The sequence below is a fragment of the Typopeltis vanoorti genome, chromosome 19, assembly GCF_054136105.1.
Source record: "Typopeltis vanoorti isolate ZY-2024b chromosome 19, IOZ_Tvanoo_1.0, whole genome shotgun sequence".
Taxonomy (NCBI): domain Eukaryota; kingdom Metazoa; phylum Arthropoda; class Arachnida; order Uropygi; family Thelyphonidae; genus Typopeltis; species Typopeltis vanoorti.
In genome coordinates this window covers 68,192,221-68,214,679 of record NC_143567.1, presented here as the reverse complement: position 1 = coordinate 68,214,679, position 22,459 = coordinate 68,192,221, and the positions used below count along the sequence as shown (strand labels likewise).

At 36.4% G+C, this 22,459-nt stretch overlaps 1 protein-coding gene and 1 long non-coding RNA gene across 2 annotated transcripts in view; one reads left to right on the top strand and one right to left on the bottom strand.

Moving 5' to 3' along the window:
* LOC150096222 (uncharacterized) overlaps positions 1-22,459 on the top strand; it is a 160,012-nt gene that overhangs the window by 110,224 nt on the left and 27,329 nt on the right. The window lies entirely within an intron of this gene.
* Positions 1-22,459, bottom strand: part of LOC150096223 (seizure protein 6 homolog) — a 93,379-nt gene that overhangs the window by 52,023 nt on the left and 18,897 nt on the right. The gene's annotated exons all lie outside the window — the stretch shown is intronic.

Genomic DNA, 22,459 nt, shown 5'->3' with positions numbered 1-22,459 from the left:
AGGTACCTTATTAAAATTATTAAGGCACACTGGTAAAGTGATCTTAATAATTTCAATAGGCGATTATAACGATTTCCCGACCTCTATTTGGTAAGTGTTGATTCCAGTTTTACTCAGAGCTGTTACCAGATGTTATTCGATCATGGATTTGCACTTTAGGTTGTCAAGATATAAATTGCACCATAGAATCAAGATCTGTTACAAGGAATTAAATAAATAAAAAAAAAAATTAACGCAAGAGGAAACTTACTTTAGAAATCTGATTGCATCAAATTTCTAAAAGAACTAGAACAATCTTGCTGAACATATCATTTCTTTTAAACACAGGACTCTGTGATATAAGACTAAAGCCCTAAACAATAGCCATTTGTTTATACAATCGCTCCATAAAAAGGTTATGAAACCATGCTACATCACCCCAAATCTGAATAGATTTGATGGGAAGTTACCCCACCCCTTATGGGAAATTGTTCACAGAGCACGTCCTAGGTTGCTTATCTTTTTTAATTTTTGAATTCCTGCTGAAGGCTTGGACTTTTGTACAATTAAACTTCTAACGTAAGTTTTCCGGTTGTTAACTTCTTATTTGAATCAGGATCTGCAACGAACATATAAAAAGAGGTGCAAGTGTCAGCATCTTTCTTATAATAAAATATATTATGTTGTGTATGGTTGCGTAAAGCGGGTGAGGATCTGTGCTCAACGTTGCTATGGTTTGCACGTGCTGCATATTAAGCACAGATATATGAAGGCCAATCATCATGGCCTGTCGGAAGTGTCGAACTCTCTCTTATATGGTGGAGTAACTTATATTTCAAAATTAAGAAATCTTGTAAAAAGATAAAAAAATTAATAAAATAGGTGTACTTTTAGTAATTAAGGACAACTTGTATACAAGGATTCACTTTAAGATTTCACACTTTTTGTAAACCAATTCATTGCATTGGACTTCGAGAGCAATATCTAAAATTTGTATGCACAGGGATCTGCATAACTTAAAAAAAAAAATGAACGGACTCAGATGTAGTATGAAAAATATCTGGGTACTCTCTGCATTCCACTCGCCATCTCTACCACTTGATTTTAATTTCGAAAACGTTACTAGCATGAAATGATTTTTCTATAATTTCTTATTACATTCTGAAAACGTGTACAATTTTTAACAAATGACAAAGACTGAAAGAAAGCCCCGACATTTTAAGCAAAATTCTTATTCCAATATTGGGATCGTATCATTCTTTATACACGCGGCATTAATTAACACAGCAACTAATTAGATCACAGAAAAAGGGGAGGGACTTTATATCTTACAAACATGAATTTTCAGCTCAGAAAATGCTAATTCATATCAGGGAATAGGAGTTTAGTGGGACAACAAGAATTATTTCCTCAAATTAACAATTAGCGCATTTATAATTCAGAAAAAAAAAAGGTCCCTGCTTCGTGCATTCAACCACATAAGGAAACTTGTGAGCAAGCTCTTTGTACCTTTAAGAAGTCATAAATAATGTGAGCTGTCAAGGAAAAGTCCAAGGATTACGCACATGGGAACCCATCATCGGATGACATTGTAAAGCTAGAGTGATAGTACGATGAGTCATTCGCGTACGTTCAGGTTAAAGTGGCAAAACAGAATACATGGAAATTAAGGCATGCTTGTTTTGTTAAAACCAGTTTTGTAAATGACGAAAGGCTTAATAAAAATCCATCATATTCTTTGTGAGTTGTTTAGAAATAAGAAAAAACATTTCTAGGATTTGATAAGGAAGAAGAAAATTGACATCATTACATGCGCCACCTAATTGGAGAGGATAATAATAATAGGATTTCACACTTCCTGGTGCAGATTTGTCGTATCAGCAAACGTTTCGCAATGGATAAAGAAACTAGTTGCCTACTTCAGTGAGAAAGCGATACTCCCTACTCACACTGTGCCCACGTAATTTATGCTGGATTGTGATCTACTCTGTTTTGAAATATCTGAAAATTTCCTTGAAGAGTTTCATGCTATAAATAAACGCAAAACTTTTTTTTCTTCAAGATTCAAAAAAATAAAAAAAATAAAAATTATGCCAAAAGTAATGAAATTATTTATACGGCTACAACTCAATTTCAGTAGAGCCACGGTTATTAGTTTTAGGAAGTTTTTATTGCTTCCTAGAACTCAACAAATGATCTTTTCCCCACTCTCCCCACCATGTTTTGCTTACATAAGAAACATGTTCTTGAATAATTGATGGAATTATTCAAGAGAGACGGGAAAGAAGCCAATATTTCGAAAATACCAGCATCAAAGAAATCTCATTTTTTAAGTGTTGAATAAACTTAAGTGATACTAAAATCAGGCCTACCATGTTCGATTGTAATTTAACTTATCCAAACTGATTTTAAGCTAGATCGTGTGCAAACCTTAGATGCGGAGTCTTCAAATCAAGATTGCATTATACGTTGTTGAAAAAAAAGGTTATGAAAAGCACATCAACAGAAATACATTAAATAAAATTATATTACTGTATTTAAGAATAATTTTCGACACAAACATGTTATTTACGCTACCAAATCAGAATTTTTCGTTACGTAAATATTTTTACGTAACGAAATTATCTTTCGTTACGTAACGAAACGAAATACTTCAATTACTTTTTGTTAGATTCGTGCATTTTGCCCATGCATAAAATACTCTTCAATATTTTATTTAGCTAAGATATACTTTAAAAACAAGCAGTTAGAATGGATTATCAACCATTTTTATAAAATGAACAGTGTACTAGTGGCCACTTCATAAACTCTGCTCTAGAGGCCACTGACTGTGGTCTCTAGAGCAGGGCTTATGAATTATCTGGTCCTTATTCTCATTGAGTTCGAATGCAAGATAGGTTTTCAGCCTTTAGTGTATGTGTGGAAGGGGGGGGGGTGCGCATAATTAAAAACAAAGCATCATTGGAACTGGGAATTGATATATCATCCATCTTCCTTTCTCAGTGCTATGACTACTACTTACATATCTTATCGAGAAAGGCAAGGAAAAACTGATGCACTCCATTCAGTCTTTGCTTTAACGTTCAACGACGTCAACATCGCATTTTTTTTAAAATGAAATTACCTTCTGTTCTTTAGAAGTTAAGATCACTCCAGGGCATCCGAGAACAAATAACAGTTTTCGGTATACCATAGGAACAAAGGCTACCCATACTGCCTAACATATAATTTAAGATTTTTTTTTTTTTTGCCCCTGATGGAAAGAGGGAGGAAATGGATTATCAGAGACCAAGCACAGCTGCGTGTTTACAGCAGCACCAACAGAGTAACTTTTTTTTTTAAAGTTCTTTTTTATTGTCACGTTCTCGAATACTCAAGCGAAATATAATGATTGCTTGAACTTTCAGGAGATTTTGCGATGTGAAATTCTGTTACAGGTTAGCACATCCTAATGTGCTGTTAAATTATTTAAAAATGCGATTATTAATAGCTAATAAAAATTTTATTTTCGGAGTGAGCATCAAAATAATTGCTATTATGAACGATATTTCATTATAATTTTTATAATTATTAAATACACTACTTTATACGAATCTACGTAAATGTGATATATAATTTTTTACCGATTCAATATTATGTAATAATATAATTCCTCAAATATGTTTTCTTGTAGAATGTTGCCCCTTATAACAAAGTGGCACGTCCGCTGAATTGAGATTTAAAAAGATTTCAGTTGTTTTATTTATTAGCATTTTTTAAAATATGTAGAAAAAGCTATATATTATTCGGCATACATTTTACTGTTAATTATGCCAAACTACAGTATAGCTGTCATGTACAATAATTATATGTATGCGGTAATATTTTAGAAAATTCCTTTCATTCCATATATCACCAGATAACACCCAAAATAGTTATAACATTTCACGAAGAACGTGGAAGAACTCTTAACTGCCTCATTTGGCATGATTTAATAGAAGTAAAAATTATAATTATTGGATTCCCAGAATCCGGAAACTTAACAATTGGGCATCACCTGTTTACTAGACAAATGGCAACTAGAATTGTGCTTTTAGTGCTCGAAATTCATCTTTTTTTTTTTTTTTTTTTGGTCCCTGTAACAGGGAAAAAAGTAGCTGTTGACTGTTTTCACTATTTCATGTTTTATAGAAAGTTGTTTAAAGTATACTTTGCGCGTTCATATAAGAAATTTACTGGAAATAAGTAATATATTTGTAGTTGTTTTCAACTCACACAACATAGTTGATCGCTCCTCTTACGCTGTATTTTTAGCGATGGCATGTAGTGACGCTTTTCATGACGGCACACTATTCATGACACGCGCCGAAGTTCATTGAGTCGTAATTTGTGGTTGTTTGTGTGATTTTCCACATGAATGAGTGTCCTCTGATTACAGAAAATCGGATTAGAAACTGACGGTCCTATATAGGGAAAGTAACCTGTACAATGCGAGAAGAGAATCGGTCCTCTCATTAAAAAATGACGTTTTGAATAAGTAGTTTAATTTCAATCAGTGTTTGATCTTTAGTTTTCTGAGATCCCACTCAGAAAACGAAGGGTCAAACAGTAAAATACTTCTCGTGGGATCCTTATTATTATTAAATGGCGTCGCCATAGAGCCAGGACTCGTCATGACAGGCTACTATATCAAATTCACCACGCAGTTGCATATTAGTCGCATGTTTTTAGGCTGGTTTGAACACTTTGCAAAAAGGGCCCGATAACTCCGTAAAAATCTGAAAAGAATTTCGAATTACAAGTATAATTTTAATATAGTAATTACATTAAATGCACTGTAATTTCCAAATCACTCAACTAAACAAGTCATCACTGACCCTAGTCAATACTAAACTTTAAAAAAGAAAAAGAAAAAAACTTCTGGACAACATGACAGGCTGTGACTCAATAAAACTGAAAAAAACTTTTAGGCACATAAAAGAAATAATCATATTCTCTGACAGTAATATTCTCTCTTCTGCATTTTTTTTTTTAATATAAATCAAAATATTTAAGAATAAACTTTTGGTCTTCCGAATGGACCAAAACATTCCAGGACAACCTGCAAAACTTTTCCTCGTTTACCAGTGGCGCACCCAGAGAGGGGGGGGGGGGACAAGGGGCCCGGGCACCCCCCAAAGAAAAGGAAAAAACACTAGAAAAATTTCCAAAAATCTTTTCCTAATTAAAATTCATTTTTTTTTATTTATGTTGTGTGCTACTTATGAATTAGCGATCACTGCAGATGCTCAGTTATAGGTCGTATGCGATGTGTAGTGTGTATTCGCAAAACGTCTACTCAACTCGCCCCCCCCCCAAGGTTAAATCCTGAGCGCTCAGCCCCCTCCAAGATTAAATCCTGAGTGCGCCACTGTCGTCTACACTGAATCACAACTTCTATTTTCTTCCTTCTTCACAGGGATTTCTTAGCATGTATGTCGATGATAACGACAGTTCCCTACTAACAGCTATTTTAATCTCTTGACATCTTTAACCACACAATACAATTCACAATCGAATACAGGAATGTAATATTCTCTCTATATTTTTTTAAATCAAACCCTAACAGATTCGCTCATCACATAAATACAAAAGTATACCATAATCCTACATATCGAAAATTAATTACCTTCACTTTACATTCCAGCATCCTTACTGTATAAGAAAAAAAAAATACAGATTAACACAACTTATTAAAGCTTAAAAATACTCATCAACCGCTGCATACTAAGCAGCTACACACCTTCAAGATATTTTCCGTTATCAACAGCTAAATGGAGTGCCATTCGGCTGTTAAGGATATTGTTGTTCTCATATTAAAGTTCCCATATATTCATAACATCTATAAAAAGTCATCGAAGACATCGTCAAACATTCCAATTACAAAATTGCTTTCACTCTCACCAATAAGCTGTATCACGTCGCAATATTCTTAATAAATTTAACTGTCAACATGGATGCAATAGCAGCTATATCTACACTAAACATTTTTTTTTTTTTTTTTTTTTGGAGAAAATGAAGGACAAATCAGAAATAGTTTCATAATAAAGAGAAAAAAACCGGGTGCGTTTATTTGTTTCAGTAAAACTAAAAAGTTTTATAACGTTATTATAAAATATAAGCATATACATAGCATTTTAAGCAATGGTATAATTTATTAAGTCTCAGCTCTGTGTTAGTCCCGAGGGGGTGGATAGACGGGAAATTCCATTGCATAAAGGAGGCTCCAAAACTGCTGTTGCAAATTACCGATCAGCATATCAGGAATCGTTGTCAAGGTTTTGGAGATATTAGTCAAGAACAAAATACAGGAATGGATAGATGAAAATGGGATACTGTATGGAGGACAGTATCAATATCAGAGAGTTATGTATTCAGGAGTGGAGTTCAAAAAAAGGCCTATTACTAGTGGTGTGCCACAGGGTTCTGTTCTTGGACCACTGTTATAGTAGAGCAATAGTAAATGCACATGATGTCAAAATTTTGCAGGATGATTTGGATAGATTGGAGGTCTGGGCTAATGAGAATGGATGTCAGTTTAATGTAGCAAAGTGTAAGGTTATGCATTTTGGGGTGAAACAATTAGCAGCAGTATATCACATTGGTGGAACTGTACTCCAGGAGGTTGACGAAGCCAGAGATTTGGGTGTGTTGGTGAATAAGGAGTTGAAGTTTAGAGGGGCACATAGCAAAAGTGCTAAATCAGATCACTTGGTTACTGAAGAATACTTTAACGAGCAGAGATAAGCAAGTTATTGTTCCTCTTTATCGAGCCTTGGTAAGACCCCCATCTTGACTTCTGGGCCCCTGGGTTTCTTCTTGATGGGGAGGAGGTAGAGAGGATCCAGAGGCAAGTGACCAAGATGTTAGCTGGTCTATGGAATGAACCTTACGAGAACAGGTTGAAGATCTGTGGGTTACAGAAATTGGTTGATAGGTGGAAAAGGGGTGATATGATCGAGACATTCAAATTACTCAAGGATTTTTACAAGATTAATTCAGAGGAAATTTTTCAGAACAGGTCTAGTGATGGGAGAACTAGGGGCCCATCCATGGAAACTGAGCAAGAGTGTAGTTAGCAAGGGTGTTAGAACTAGATTTTTTACTTGGAGAGTGGCGAATGAGTGGAATAATCTGCCAGAGTTTGTTGTGGATGCCATGACTGTAAATGAGTTCAAAGCAAAGTATGATAGATACTGTGCTGAACAGTTGTTCTTGATATGATGTTTAGGGCCTCCCTCAATGAGTCTAAGAACTCCTTGGAGTTGCCCAGTGACTGGAAATGAACAAAATACTTTCCTCGATCTTCACCAAAAGAGGGATTTCTTGTAGTAGGACCCATTCAAATACAGTACTTCCATTTCCACGAAACAGCTGTCCCAGTTATTTAAATAATCAATGCAGGTTTGGTAAAATTTATGAATTGCATCTTTAAATATATTGGCATCAATATTCAATTTCAATGCATAAAATAAAAGGACAAAATGGCTATTTTAGAAAAGAAAAAAAAATCTCAAGGACAGAGCAGTTAAATAAAGGATGTATGGTCACCGTAACTATATCGTCTTCACTATTCGGTCTTTGAAATAAAGTTTATTAGCACTTACTGTGATTGCAGTATCGTCATACCCCACTATTTACAACCCACAAAGCAACAATATAAAGAACACTACCAGTGACCTCAACAAAAAATCCCACTACTGGAATACAGTTACATACCATACAATTAAACTAACATGAGCAGCAGCTAGCTAATGAGGCAAAAAATAAAATAAAATAAAATAAATAATAGATAATCCTTTGGATATGCTGCAGTAGAAGAAAGAATAACTATGCAAGGATGATACTGGTTAAGGAAAATGGTAGAATAACAACCATTGCAGAGGATATAGTTCAGATGTTAAATGAGCAATTCATAAACATATTTCATCCTCATGAATGTAACATCATGCAGAAGTAGCAGTAAGAGGATTCACTGATGGTAAGTAAGCAGAAGCTATTTGAGGAATTGAGAAAATGAGGTTTTAGGACTTGATGATATATCATGCGTTTTGAGGGAATGCTGCAGGGAGTAACAGCTTTGATGTACCTTTTAAACATCGAACTTAGATTGGGCTAAGTTCCAAAAGAGTGGAAATATGACAATTGTTTGATTTCATAAGAGAGATGATAGGACTAAAGCTTCAAAATATAGGTCAATTTGTTTATCTGGAGTTGTGGTTAATGACTTAGACGGGACCAGGATTCAGAATTAAGTTGACAATAGCAGCATTAAGTAGCACTGGTCCAGGCACACAGCCTTGCATACTACTAATCACCTGTCTTATGTTCATTCATATCAGTTGGTCTATCAGCCTCATCCATCTCCATCTGCTCCAGTTTGGAGAACTGAGTTCTATATGGTATCCAGTAAATATACTTGCTTGTCACTATTTATAAAAAAAAAAAAAGTGGGTAAATTACTAAAGGCAATAACCCATCCTTTGGCCACTGTAACTAATTTTCTCTCATAATCTGAATTTGCCTTCCTTAGCACCATTCTTGCTTTCGCATTGTACCACTCATGCTTTTTTTTTTCTTTTTGTGCAGTTCTTAATGATACTATCATTAAGCAGGAGATCAAGAAAGTTATTAAACTTTAATGTAACTCTTACCTGATTTATACTTGTGACCGTGGGTAGAGTCTGACAGCAGCACGCTGGAGGTTTAATCAGGAAGGAACGGTACTGGGAAAAGTTTAATTCTTCCAGTGTTTTATTTCAGTCACAGAGACATCTTCAAGAAGTGCAAACTAGCACTTGTAACACACACAAAGGCAACACATGAATATAACACTACAGTCCTATCTAGGTGGGATGCCCTCTATGAGCTTCTGTAGGACACCCTGGTTGTAAATTGGGATCTCTGAGGATTAACATTTCCCAGACTTTGGGAAGTTTCTTGCATCCATATTTATTTAAATTCAGTTGATTTCTGAGGGCAGCTGCAGACTCTAAAAACAGTCTTTTTCTTTTTTAAATCCAGAGTGACCATATGGTCACTCTGGATTTGCAGACACCTACCACTCTCCGTGCAAAAAAACCTGCTTCTCGCTCTCTGCTCACACCCTCATCCTAGAGCTTCCAAGGATTATCTTTTGTTCTCCTCCCATTTCTCACCATTCTGTGAAAAACCTCTTCAATGCTAATCTGATAAAAAACCCTCACCAATTTATATGTCTATCATATCGCTGTCCCCACCTATCCACTAGACTCTGCAAATTGCATTTTTTTTCAACCTTTCTTCATATTCAACATTCCAGAAACCACCTTAGTCAACTGCCTCTGGACCCTTTCCAATATCTCTTCATCCCTTTCAAAATCCTTAGCAACTTTTCCTCTTCTAGGATATTGCTTCCCCCATATACAACATACTGATATCTATCAGACAACCAATCCAACACAGTAATCTATTATCTAACCTCATCTGTTCCAATTTAATTATCAACTTATCATGTGGCAATCTATCAAAAACCTTTACAAAAATCAAAGTATACCATTGTGTATATGCATTTCTCAGGTTCAATGTGCCTGTCACCTTATTATAATACATAAACACAGATTACTAAAATAGGATCTTACTTTAGCAAACCCATGGTGTCCAAAGAAAATGCCACTGTTGTCAACCATTATACCGATTACTGGATTAGCATGCGCCACACACATGCAGATTGCCCTATAATTTATAACTTATTGCCTTTATGAAATGGAACAGTTTTATCCTCTTTCCACTCCTTCGGGATTTGCTCTATTACAAGACTTGTTATTTGAGAGATTGGAATGAACAGAATATTACAATGGAAACCAAAATTTTGTATTCTATCATAAAGTATTTGCAATTTTGCATTCTTCCCTCATTACTATTTATTTTGGATTTCAGGACTCTGACTTGTGTAAAACCTATCATAATTCTTCTTATATTCTTTGCAACTGTTTCTTCTGGTAACCCATTTTACTCACTACAAGAAAAAGTCTAGCCATTGCTGAAGAGACCATCATTCAACTTCCAGGGATGTCCTCTTCTCTCTTTTCATCCATCCAATGTAGATTAACTTATAGATTGCATATAGGGTAACTCTGGCTTAGTAGTCAGCATATCCACTTTCCAGGCTATAGGCAGAGATATTTGTGATCGTCTGTAGGTGGAAGATAAATTTATATCCCAGGGTGAGGCTACTACCACTCCATTTATTGGAGGGGGCTTGAAAAAGTTTCATACTTGGTCTCCAGATCAAGGTTTCCAAGGATTAAGAAAAAATAAATAAAAATACATAAAATAAATAAAAAACAGATGAAAAATCCTCACCTCACTCATAGTACATACTATATATAGGTTTATGAACTTTTGCATGTGAGTTACATTATATATATATAAAAAAACTGTCATTTCCCCTCTTTTCTGCCCATTTACTAAACTGTAACTATATTCTATCAGATGATGTGTTCCACAGACTTGATATTATATTGGTTATATGCCTTTGCACTTTGTCAACTAGACTAGTCCAGTTATAATCATTTCAAAATTTTGAAAAGAAGAATGATAACTGTTATCCTGACTTGACAGTGTCCTCAAATGCATAACATTTTATTTCAAATTGAAAGGTTTAAATTTAGTATTGTAAACAGGTAATAACCAATTATGGTTTAACTCAGGATAATGGATACAAGAGTAGTCATCCTGTATCATTCCCTTTCCACTATGCATTATGCAAATAGACAGACTCTCAATTCAACATCAACACACACACGCACACACATGCTCCTGATCTTAACAAGTGTGGCTGCATTAGTTCCCAAAATTTCAAAACCTAATATTCTAAGATCAACTTACTCTAATCAATCATGTCACCACTATATCCAGAAAGCCAGTCTTTAGTATGTGCCTTTGAGGGCACATACTAAAGACTGGCTTTCTGGATATAAAGAAAGACTTTATATCCAGAAAATTTATTTAGCTCTCCCATTTTTCATTACAATCCTGAACTGTTTCCTCTAGGCACTTGATTGTGGTGCCTTGTAATTTGTGGCAAGATAAATACTTTTGTTATGGCATGAAGATGTTGATTTGAAGCCAGCAAAATAGCAGATTAATGACTTGCATAATTTGCAAATGTTGAAATTAATACTATTAAAAAGTATTATAAAAAACTATTTATAAATTCTAAATATTTACAGAAGATAAAATTGCAAAAACTAAATGTCTGTATTCAAGTGGATGGAATGAGCTGTTAAGGGATGGGTCATTAATCAATCTGATTGCCCTCTTTTTGTATTGTCAAGTATTTTTAGGGAGCTCTTAGGGGCAGCAATATTCCACAGGATTATCTTTGATTTGTATATAGCCTCATGTTCAGAAATATGTTTATTGACTTATCTTCCTGTTTGTCCATAATAAAACAAGATGCAGGAACCTACTGCTTCATAGTTTTCACATTGTCTCTCTCTCATCAGAAATATTCCTCAATGAGACAACAGAATTCCTAGCCCAAAAAATTTGTAGACATTGCAGACTTATTCAAATTCAAAATCACATCTGGTTATTTCATATGAACAGAAAAACTATACCGACAAGCAGAAGGAATGCAATGGGATCACCACTATCTCCTGACTTAGCCAACTTTCATCTAGAACACCTGAAGGAAAAAAAAGAATCTTCTGACTTGATCCAAAAACCATCATTTGGCTGCAGTACATAGACGACATTTTTGTGGACCGCGCGGTTAGCCTAGTGGCTTTGCGCTTCGCAACCATATGCCTGGGGAAGGAGTGTCCCAGGTTCGATTCCCGTTGTAGACGTGAGGAATTTGAGGATCTTCCTCAGGCATAGCCAAGTTAGCCGGTCTTGGGCGCGGTCAGTAGGGTTTTTTTCCGCCAGTTTATCTGGCGTTTTTCATCCCGCAAATAGGCAAACCGGCCCCGTGAACAAACATCTCTACAGTCAAAAATATATCCCCCCCCCCAGCGGCAGACCAGGCGACGGGTCAGTTGGGAGTAGTACTAACAAGCAGTCGCATCTAAGTAACACGAGGACCCTGCATAGGAAGCAGGAATAACGCGAAGCAGAAGAAGAAGACATAGACGACATTTTTGCATCTGGAATCACCAGACAACCATTCATTTCTACAAAAAAAAATCAACAACCTACACCCTCAAATTAAATTCACACTAGAAAAAAAAACAACCAAAAAGAATTTCCTTCCTAGATATAAACAACCAAACAGGAACATAATGGATCCATTTCTGTCTATGAAAACTAACTTTTACAGGATGCTATATCTTCAGTACACTACCCATATGAAAATTATTATTATTACACCTGCCATGGAGTCGGCAGACTCATCATGGGAGGTTCATTCAACCGACAACATATTTATCATACAGAATCTTAAACCCTTACCACTCTTTCCATTAACATATTCTGGTAATGCATTCCCTTCATTGACAATTCTCCATGTAAAAAAAAAAAATCTACTCCTCACACCCCCTCTTCACCACACTCTTATATAACTTCCAGGGATGGCCTCTGGTTCTTCACCTCTTGCCTTCTAATTTTTTTATAATCCCCCTCTGAATTAATCTGATATAATCCTCTCACTAACTTGAAAGATGTCTATCATATCTCCTCTTTTCCTCCTATTGACCAAACTTTGCAATTTACATTTCTCAACCTCTCTCCATAGCCAACATTCCAAAGTCTTGATATTGCCTTAGTCTCTAAACCCTCTGTAATGTTTCCACATTGAATTGAAAACCAGGTGACCAAATATGAGCACAATAGTCCGAGTAAGGTCTGACCAGTGCTTTATACAGTAGCACAACTACTTCTTTATTTCTATATGTTCTTATCATAGTGGCATTATGATGGGCAGTCTTTGCAATATGTCCTCTAAACTTCAGTCTACTGTCAACTATTACTCAAATATCTTGAATCTCATCCACCTCCTGCAGTACAGTACCATCAATATAGTACACAGCCTTATATTTCTGCACTTCAAAATGTGATTAATATGAGTGTATTAATAAGTGCACACCTTGCATTTATTAATATTAAAACTACAATTCCACTTCTTTGTTCAAGTCAAAAGTCTATTCAAATCTTTCTAAAGGGAATTAACATCAGCAAAGAACTGAAGATCTCTGGTCAATCTTTATGGTATATCATTTTATAAACAAGTTAAACAGCAGGGGTCCAAGAACAGAACCCTGTGGCATGGGACTGGTTATTCAATTTTTTTTTTTTTTTGAGACTCTGCTCCATCATACACAATTTGCTTGTATTATTCAGAGAGGCAATCTCCAATCCATCTAACCAATATACTATCTATTCCCATTCTCTGCAACTTGTACACCAACTTATCATGTAGTAATCTATCAGATGCTTTTACAAAGTCCAAAAATATTACTGTATATCACTCTCCCTTATTTAACACATTCGTTACCTTAACATAAAATGCAAGTAAATTGCTAAAACAAGACCTACCCCTTACAAATCCAAGCTGACCATCATAAAGAATGCTATATCCATCAATCCAATCTTGTGTTCTATTCCTAACCGATTTTTCCAATACCTTAACTACATCTGCAGTTATATAGACTGGTTGATAATTGGAAACTTCTGTCCTAGAACCATGCTTGTGGAGTGGTACTATTTTGGCTTCTCTCCATTCCTTAGGAACCTTATCTACTGCATGACTTTCAATAACCAACCAGGTTAAAAGCAAAGCATAGCTAACTGTTGTGCACATTCCTTAAGAATGCATTGTGATATGTCATCCATTCCCATAGCCTTATTAACATCTAACCCAATCAACACCTAATATACCTCTGATTCTTTCAGTTCCAATTCTCTTAATATTTGCCTCCCTCCATTTACACCAGTATCATATACACTGATAAAGTGCTTGTTCAATAATTCCACTATATCCTTTGCAATGGTCAGTAGTTTATTGCCATACCTATCCACCAGTGTCCTGTGATGCACCAGGGGGTGCAAGGGGCTCTACCCATCCCTGCCAGAGAAAAAGGAAAAAACACTAGAAAATTTTCCAAAATTCTTTTCCTAATTAATAAAATTAATTTTATAAAAATGTATGTTCTGTCGGGTATTCTATTTCTTTACCACTCATGAATTAGCGATCACTGCAGATGCTCGGTCATAGGTTGTATGCAATGCGTAGTGTGTATATTCTCAAATCGCCTACTCAAACTCGGTCCCCCCCCCCAAGATTAAACCCTGAGTACGCTACTGCCAGTGTCAACCTTCAATAATTATTCTTTCTCTGGCTTGCCATACAGCAGAAAAATTCCTTTGAATTATACTGCACCCTTTCTTTCCTTATCATGCTCGTTACTTTCCTAGCCTGCACTTTATAATCTTCGTGGACTGGATTTCCACCAACTGTCTTATACTTCCTCCATAGCATTTTCTTTTCCAACACAGCTTGCTTAATTTCACTGTTCATCCATTTACTCCTACTCTATTCACTTGCTTAATCCTTGGTAAGCAGATACTACCTTATGAATTTCAATGCACTGTCAACATCTTTTCTGCAGAGCTCATCTATTCAATGCACCGATGCTAACTAACAAAAAGCTTCCTATAATCACAAGCCTTATACTTCCACATATATCTGTTTTTGGCAGTAACCTTTTTTTGCTTCACCACTTCCCAAACAAGTACTTCATGATCATTCTTACCAACTTGCAGCTGTGTTAATATCTCATTAACAACTACATCTTGTGAAGTTTCTGGGAACCAGGAGGTCGTTGAAAAGATTCAGAGACGAGCAGTGGTTAAATTCTAAACAAATAAGTTCCGGGGCCCTATACAAAATAATCAATTGTATTTACATTTGGATGCTATCCGGGTAAGCTCCAAACCTCCCCGTCCCTTTCATCACATGTTCGTAATCAGGCTACTGTTGATGTTGAGTTTATATACACATTCAAAACTGTAAACAGTTGTTGAATAATAACACAATAATGTTGGCATAATTACCGTAACGGGAGAAAAGTCACAAAACAGAAAAATGTTCCTACAAAATAACCAATTGTATTTACCTTTGAATGCGATCCACTGGTTGAGTGTCCAGCAAGTCAGCAAATCTTTTCTTTCGTTCATCATATTAATATTATCGCATTGAAACTGATGGGAATTCTGTGGATTCGTTACAGACCTCTTTCTCTTCAGAAGCTATACATTACAAACACGTTTTGTATTATCACTGTCATCAAGCTATTTTTCCGTTTAAAGAAAGTACCAATATACTTATCCATAGTCGAAATACCATATTTATTCGAATATAAGTCGCACTCCTGATTTTACTTTTCAAAAAAGAAACTAAAAAGTTTCGCATATACCTCACACATGAAAAAAAACTTAAACACATTCATGTCCGAGAGATAGTAACTTGCTCCCGTGGTAAACAACATGCCCTCCCCAATAGCCACTATACTGCAGAGGCAAGAAAAACAAGTACTTTTATTATGTCAGTGAATAAGGTATGAGCAGTCTGTGTAATATATTTCTCAACAAATAGTGCAATTAGAGACAACAGGGATAGACTCGAGCAAAACCATACACTGCACTGGAAAACACAGTATCTAACAAAAACTATTGTTATTAATTAGATATGTGTGAGTTCGCCTTCCACAAAGCAGCAATAAAATTCAACCGAACGTGTTAAAACTAAGAAATATAGAGAGAGAGTGAATGTTGTTATGGCAGTTTCACATACGGAATTTGGTTGAAGAGAGATAGCATTTCAACTCAATTGTCGGCTATGCTTTTATCTTTCGGTTGTGCGATCTTTTGTTAATACTGCACCAATCATATGCCCCTCTTAATAACTTGCCATTGTTGTCTGTTTTGTGTTAGGCTTAATTACCGTTAAGGGAGAAAAGTCACAAAACAGAAAAATATTCTGGGTCTGGTGCAATCTCGGTGGGCTCTCCTGGACCTAGCCCCTGGAGAGCCCTGGCTGAATTTAACCACTGGAGACGAGTGACCAAGGTGGTGGCAGGTCTGTAGAATACTCCCAATGAGGATAGGTTGAAGGTTTGTGGGTTACAAGTTTAGTTGATAGGCAGAAAAGAGGGGACATTATAGAAACTTTTAAAATATTAAAGGGGTTTTACAAAATTGATGCAAGTGCAAATTTTCAATATTTGACAAACAATCAGAGAACTAGGGACCATCCATGAAAGTTGTATAGGAGTGTGGTTAGTAGGGGGTGTGTGTGGACCAGACTTTTTGTGTCTAGAATGGTGAGTGAGTGGAATGGATTGCCAAAATTGGTTGCGAGTTTCCTGGCAGTGAATGGATTCAAGGAGAGGTATGACAGGATTTATGTGTTGGTTGATTTGGATCTCTCGTGACAAGTCTCCAGACTCCATGAAGATGCCATAAATAATAATAAGTTCTCACCAAATCCAAACATCAAAGCCTTTAGTTGCTTCAGTCACAAGCTGCTTAAGATATTTCTCTCTCAGAAATTCAACAAACTCTCTCTCCTCCTTCCATTCTATATTCCTCTCATTAAAGACATAGCTAATTCAAATATGGTATAAAATCCTTAGCATCTAGAGCACACAATTTGTTCCTCCAAAGGATCTCTCTCAAACAAACAGATTTAGTAAATAAATAGCTTTAGTAAAATACATACAATCCAAGAATAAACAGAAAATAAATAACGTTCCTCATAACAACTAAGGCAAGAAGAAGTCAACAGGCCTCCTATACTATAGAAGGCCTATTGACTTCTATATAATATAGAAGCAAAGTTTATTTTTAAATTCTTCTTCTTTTTCTTCTTCCTAACATGGATTTTAGGCCAGGTGGCCTCTTCCAGTCTCATGCCATCTCTTTCTTGGTCTTCCGATTCTTCTTTTTCCATTTAATTAATGAACATGTAACTATGTATAGAGGGATTCTAATGAAATGCATGCACTGTTTCTTTTATTCAAATTCCGTACCATTTTCCTCTTCTCACACGGATAATGCCTTACAACATAAGGTTTCATCTTAATTTTTTATTGAAGTACACATGTAATTTTATAATTGCCAGTCTGGTTGGCCAAGTAGTTAGCATATCTACTCTCCAGCCAAAAAAGGCTGTGGGTTCGAATCCTGCCGTGGGCATGGATGTTTGCGATTGTCTGTGAAAATACTAGTGATAGTGGTTGGCAGTAGATGCCGTTGGTATAGATGATGAAGGTAGTTGCATTTGGTGAAGACAGAGTTGTAGAGCAGGTGCCCTCCTTTGATGAGTCATTGGACTCCCTGGAAGTGTTGTGTAATAATAATAATAAAATAATTAAGGCAGAACTGTATTTTGCCTAGCAATAAAATTTACTAGATTGCCTGATCTTCATTGAAAGATGGCTTGGAGATCTTAATTGAGGGCAGTGAAGGTTGATGCTCTGTAAGTTGTGGTGATTTGCATAGTGCAAGGTTTGTCATATGAAGTAGAAGAGGCCATGTGCTGTCATCTGAATGCCTACCCAACACACAGCAAAACTGGGTATTAGGGGTGGTAGACAACGCGAATAAGTTGTTGACATACAGAAGAAAGAAGAAGGCTGGTAAGAAAAGAGAACTTTGTTAAACCCTGGCATTAGTTGGATAGTTAGAGGATAAGGAAACATCCACTATTACATGCTGTGTATGTCCAGCCATAAAGCTGGCAGCCCAATTGCATATGCCAGGGGGAGAGACCAAACGATGGAAGTGTTGATTAATAGGCCTTTGTGCCAGATATAGTTAAAAGCTTTAGGGATATTAAGTGCAACCAGATAGAAAAGTTTTGGTATATTTCAAATCTGTCCAGAGATGAGTGACATTTATTAGTTAGGCACCTTCAAGGTAGCACAGGAGTTGGGTATTGATGGTTAATTACTTTATAGGATTGAGGTAAGAGAGTGAATAATAGTTTGATGGTAATGATTTATCACCCTTCTTCAGAATGGGTTGAACATAGGCCAATTTACAGGCTGTGAGGTAGAGTAAGAGAGCATAAACATATGACAGTTCTAGTGCATAAATCTTCAGGACAATCAGAGAAATGCCATAAGAACCAGGAGACTTTTAGTGTCCAATTTGGACAATATTCTTCTGATCTATTTTGACAGAAGGACAGAAGAGTGAGTATTTAGGCAAGTGGAATGGTTGGGAGAATTTACCATGATCAAACCATTCCATCACAGACCTCGCTTTGTGAACATGGGCACTGTCATGTTGATACAGGAAGGGGCTTTCAACAAACTGTTGATACAAAGTTGGAAGCACAGAATAGTCTAGAATGCCATTATAGGATGCAGCATTAAAATTCCCCATTACTGGAACTGGGGGGGGGGGCAGTCTGAACCATCAGAAACAGTCCCAGCCCATGCTGACTCCTCTACCAAGCTTCACAGCTGGCACAACACATTTGGACAGGACTCATCCATCGAACTGCCAGATGGTCAAGTATGAGTCATTGCTCCAGAGAATGAGTTTCGAGTTTCCACTGCTCAAGAATCCAGTAGCAGTGTTACACCACTCCACTCAAAGTTTGGCACTGCCCCTTGTTAATGTCAGGTTTTTCTGTAGCAGTACAGCCAGAGAAACTCATGTTCCGCAAATAAGTTAGTATTGAATATAAGCCTACTTTGTAAGTACTAATATTACTTGCAAAGGGATTTTGGAACTCAATAAAAAGAGTTTCAACTGTAGATATGCGATTCTTTTTTGCACTCCATACTTCAGTACTCAGTGTCCCACTCTGTGATTTTATGTCACCCCATGTTGTGATTGTGCTGTTGTTGCTCCTAGGAATATTCACTTCACAATACCATCAGCTAATTGGGGCAGCAGGGCAGAAATTTCCCAAATTGAATTATTGCAAAGGTGGCATCCTATGATGGTGGCACTTTTAAGTCACAGAGCTGAAGATATGGTGTTGTATCGGAAAAAAATGATGAGTCACCTTTTTTCCCACCCAACATTGAGTTCCAAAATTTTATATTCTAATTCATTTACAACTATTCTCTATTAAACTCATGGGTTATTTTAACACCATTCAGAGCTTACACACTTGGATATTTACATGTTCTTGGGACATTAGTCGGGACATGCTTATGCCTCCGGATGGGAAATGTACTGACTAATGTCCCAAGAACATGTAAATATCCAAGTGTGTAAGCTCTGAACAGTGTTAAAATAACCCATGAGTTTAATAAATAGTTGTAAATGAATTAGAATATAAAATCATGTATAAATTGCCAAGTAAATATGTATAAGCTAGAGCATGTTTTAAGCCATGTAAAAACAGTCCGTGGCCATGGCATCCAATCGGAAGATCGGAAGTCACCGTATGCATGACGACACCGCTGAGTGAGGGAGCTGTTTTTCGGTGGGGATTCGAATCGCTCTCTTTTTTCTCTTGTCTCCGGGTTTCGTCGGCACCTAGTTTCCTGTCGGAGAGCTGTGTAGAGCTTGCCGCCACGTGTAGCAAGAATTCCCCCTTGCTATGTATGCTGCATGGGCCAAGGCTGCAACTACAATGTATTCAGATCCATAAGAAGAAAGAGCCACTGATGAAATCACCGTCGGTGTTCAAATTTGTGTATGAGTGTTTTCGGTTCGTATGGAAACAAAGGAATAGCAAGGCCGCCATCATTGAAGATACTGTAAGCAGACCAGAATATCCAGTTCAAAGCAAGAACGGTAAGCGTAAGATTTTCTTATATTAAATGTTGGATTAAGGTAACTGTGGAATAAGGAAGCATACTACTTCTGTGTAGTGCTATAAGAACAGTCAGCGATTTGGACTCTTTTGTCTGCGGTTGAGAAGAAAGCATATTAGAAATAAAACTGAATGTGAGAACTACAGAGGAATTTCCATACTGAGTGTTGCTGGTAAGATTCATTCAAGCATACTTGAGAAAAGGCCAAGAAAAATTACAGAAGGGAAATATAAAGAAGAACATGGTGGGGTTATATTTTATTAACTTATCTTAAAACATGTGGTCTCAATACCAGAAGCTATCTACAGAACTGCTAAACCACAGAAATTTACGCATTCATCAAGAACAATATAGGTTCAGGCCAAAAAGAGGTTATCAGGATCAGATTTTCACTTTAAGACAAATAGTTTCACGATTTCCTGACTAAATTGAATAATTGCTATAATAAATTTTTTTATAAAAATCAGCAATAAAAAAAAAAAGAAAAAAGGCAGAGATATTAGCTGTATAGGTTTTACTATATATTATTATTATTCAGGCCTCCATGGAGTCAAAAGACTCATCGTAGGAGGTCCTTTCTAAGAAACACAAAGTCTATCATACCACTCCTTAAATGCATTGACCATTCTTGCTCTCACCACTCCATCAGGTATTGCATTCCATGGTTCAACCACCCTCCATGCAAAGAAACCACTCCTCACCCTCTTTCCTTTTGTAACTTCCAGGGATGGCCCCTTGTAATGACTCCTTCCTGCTGTTCAACCAAGCCAGTGTCAACCCTGTAACCACCTCTCAACAGTTTAAAAGTCTCAATCATATCACCCCTCCTTCTATCCACCAAAATCTGCTGAGGAAGTGCAGTCCACACTTCCTCAGCCAATCATCATAACTAACATTGTACGGTCCCGACGCCATCTTTGTTATCCGCCTTTGTACCCTTTCCACAGTTAATTTATCCTCTTCAAATCCTGGGGACCAGATCTGAGAACAATAGTCTAAGTGTGGTCTAATCAGAGTCTTATAAAATGGAATTATAACCATTTTATCTCTGCAGGTCAATGTCCTTCTCATTATTGCAGCAATCCTCTGCGCTACCTTCACTACCTTTGCAGTATGTCCCCTAAATTTCAGGTTTCTATCATCATCAAATCCAGATCTCTTATCTCTCCTACTTCCTCCAGTTTAACTCCTCCCATAGAGTATGCAGCATCCCATCGATGTGTCCCAAACCTCAAGACCTTACATTTTGCTGCATTAAACTGATACCCCCATTCAATTGCCCATCTATCTAGTTTATTCAAATCCTCTTGCAGGGCTACCACATCTGCACTATTACTAATAACCCTTCCCAGCTTCACATCATCTGCAAACAACCGAATATCCCCTTGCAATCCACGGACAATGCCATTGATATAAAGGTTAAACAATTTTACTAAAAAAAGAACAAGTAAATATTTCAGCTATTTAGGCACAATTTTTAGTGAAGATGGCATAATGGAAATAAAAAAAAGCTTGTAAAAATAAACACGGAATTAGAAAATCTGGTAGAAAGCCAACTGAATAAATTTATATGGAATAAGAGAAAAATTAGTCAAAACACTGAACTAGCTGTGGACAGCAAAGTTCAATTTTAACATATGGATGAGGACTAGGTTGAAAATAAAACACTAGATCCAAGATTGATATGAAAGTTCTGAGAATTGAAAATAAACAGATAGCATTAATTGCAGTATCTTATTAAAAAACAATAATATTAGGAAAGTACTTGACATTGTTATAATTCAGGAATGTGTGAGGCTAATCTCAGGTGATATGGTCACTTAAACAGAATGGGAGAAGAAAGGTTAGCAAATCAAGTATTTTTTGCCAGGATAGCACAAAAAAGATCCAGAGGAAGACCAAGATCTACTTGGATTGATACAGTGAGTAGTGCTTAAAAGACAAATATAAGTATTTTTTCGACTGGTTCCTGAGATAGTCGGTCTCTGGCATGGGCAAGCAGGTTTTTCATCCCGTAAACTCAAGAAAATCAACCATAAAACCCACACTATTTTAGACATTTAAAATATCGTGTTAGGGCTAGGGACCACAAGATGGCGGCACCTGTTGAACTGTTTTTTTCATTGTGGGCTGCTTAAATTAGTGATAGCCTTGGGACAGCTATCTCTGATTGGCTACCAGTGGAGATTGAACTGCCTACTCAGTCTCCAAAAGTTAGGGCTAAAATGGTCTCACTTACTTCCTATAAGGGAATAAAAGGAGTTAGCTGTTGTTGTTGTTGTTTTTTGAGGAAAATTGTTGATAGGAAGTCAGCAATGATGTAACTTTTTCATGTAGTACTATCATAATATCTTGTACACCCCTCCCTGAAGGTATATATCAGCAATTTAGTGCTGATGATACATAAATAAGCTTTCAATTATATAACTGAAAAAAAAAAAAAAAAAAAAAATATATATATATATATATATATATATATATATATATAATGTACTGGGGGCTATCCCCCCCCCGATGCCTACGCCGCCCAATCCCCCGAGCTCCGGAATGGTAGGCCAGTTCTCCTTGAATTCTGATGACTCTGCACTCAAGGTAGCCCCTGAGTTTCAAAACATTTCAAAAAAAGTGACATACAGACATGACCGTGACATAAAAAGGCTTATCATTTTATATATATATATATATATAAGGGTAGATTA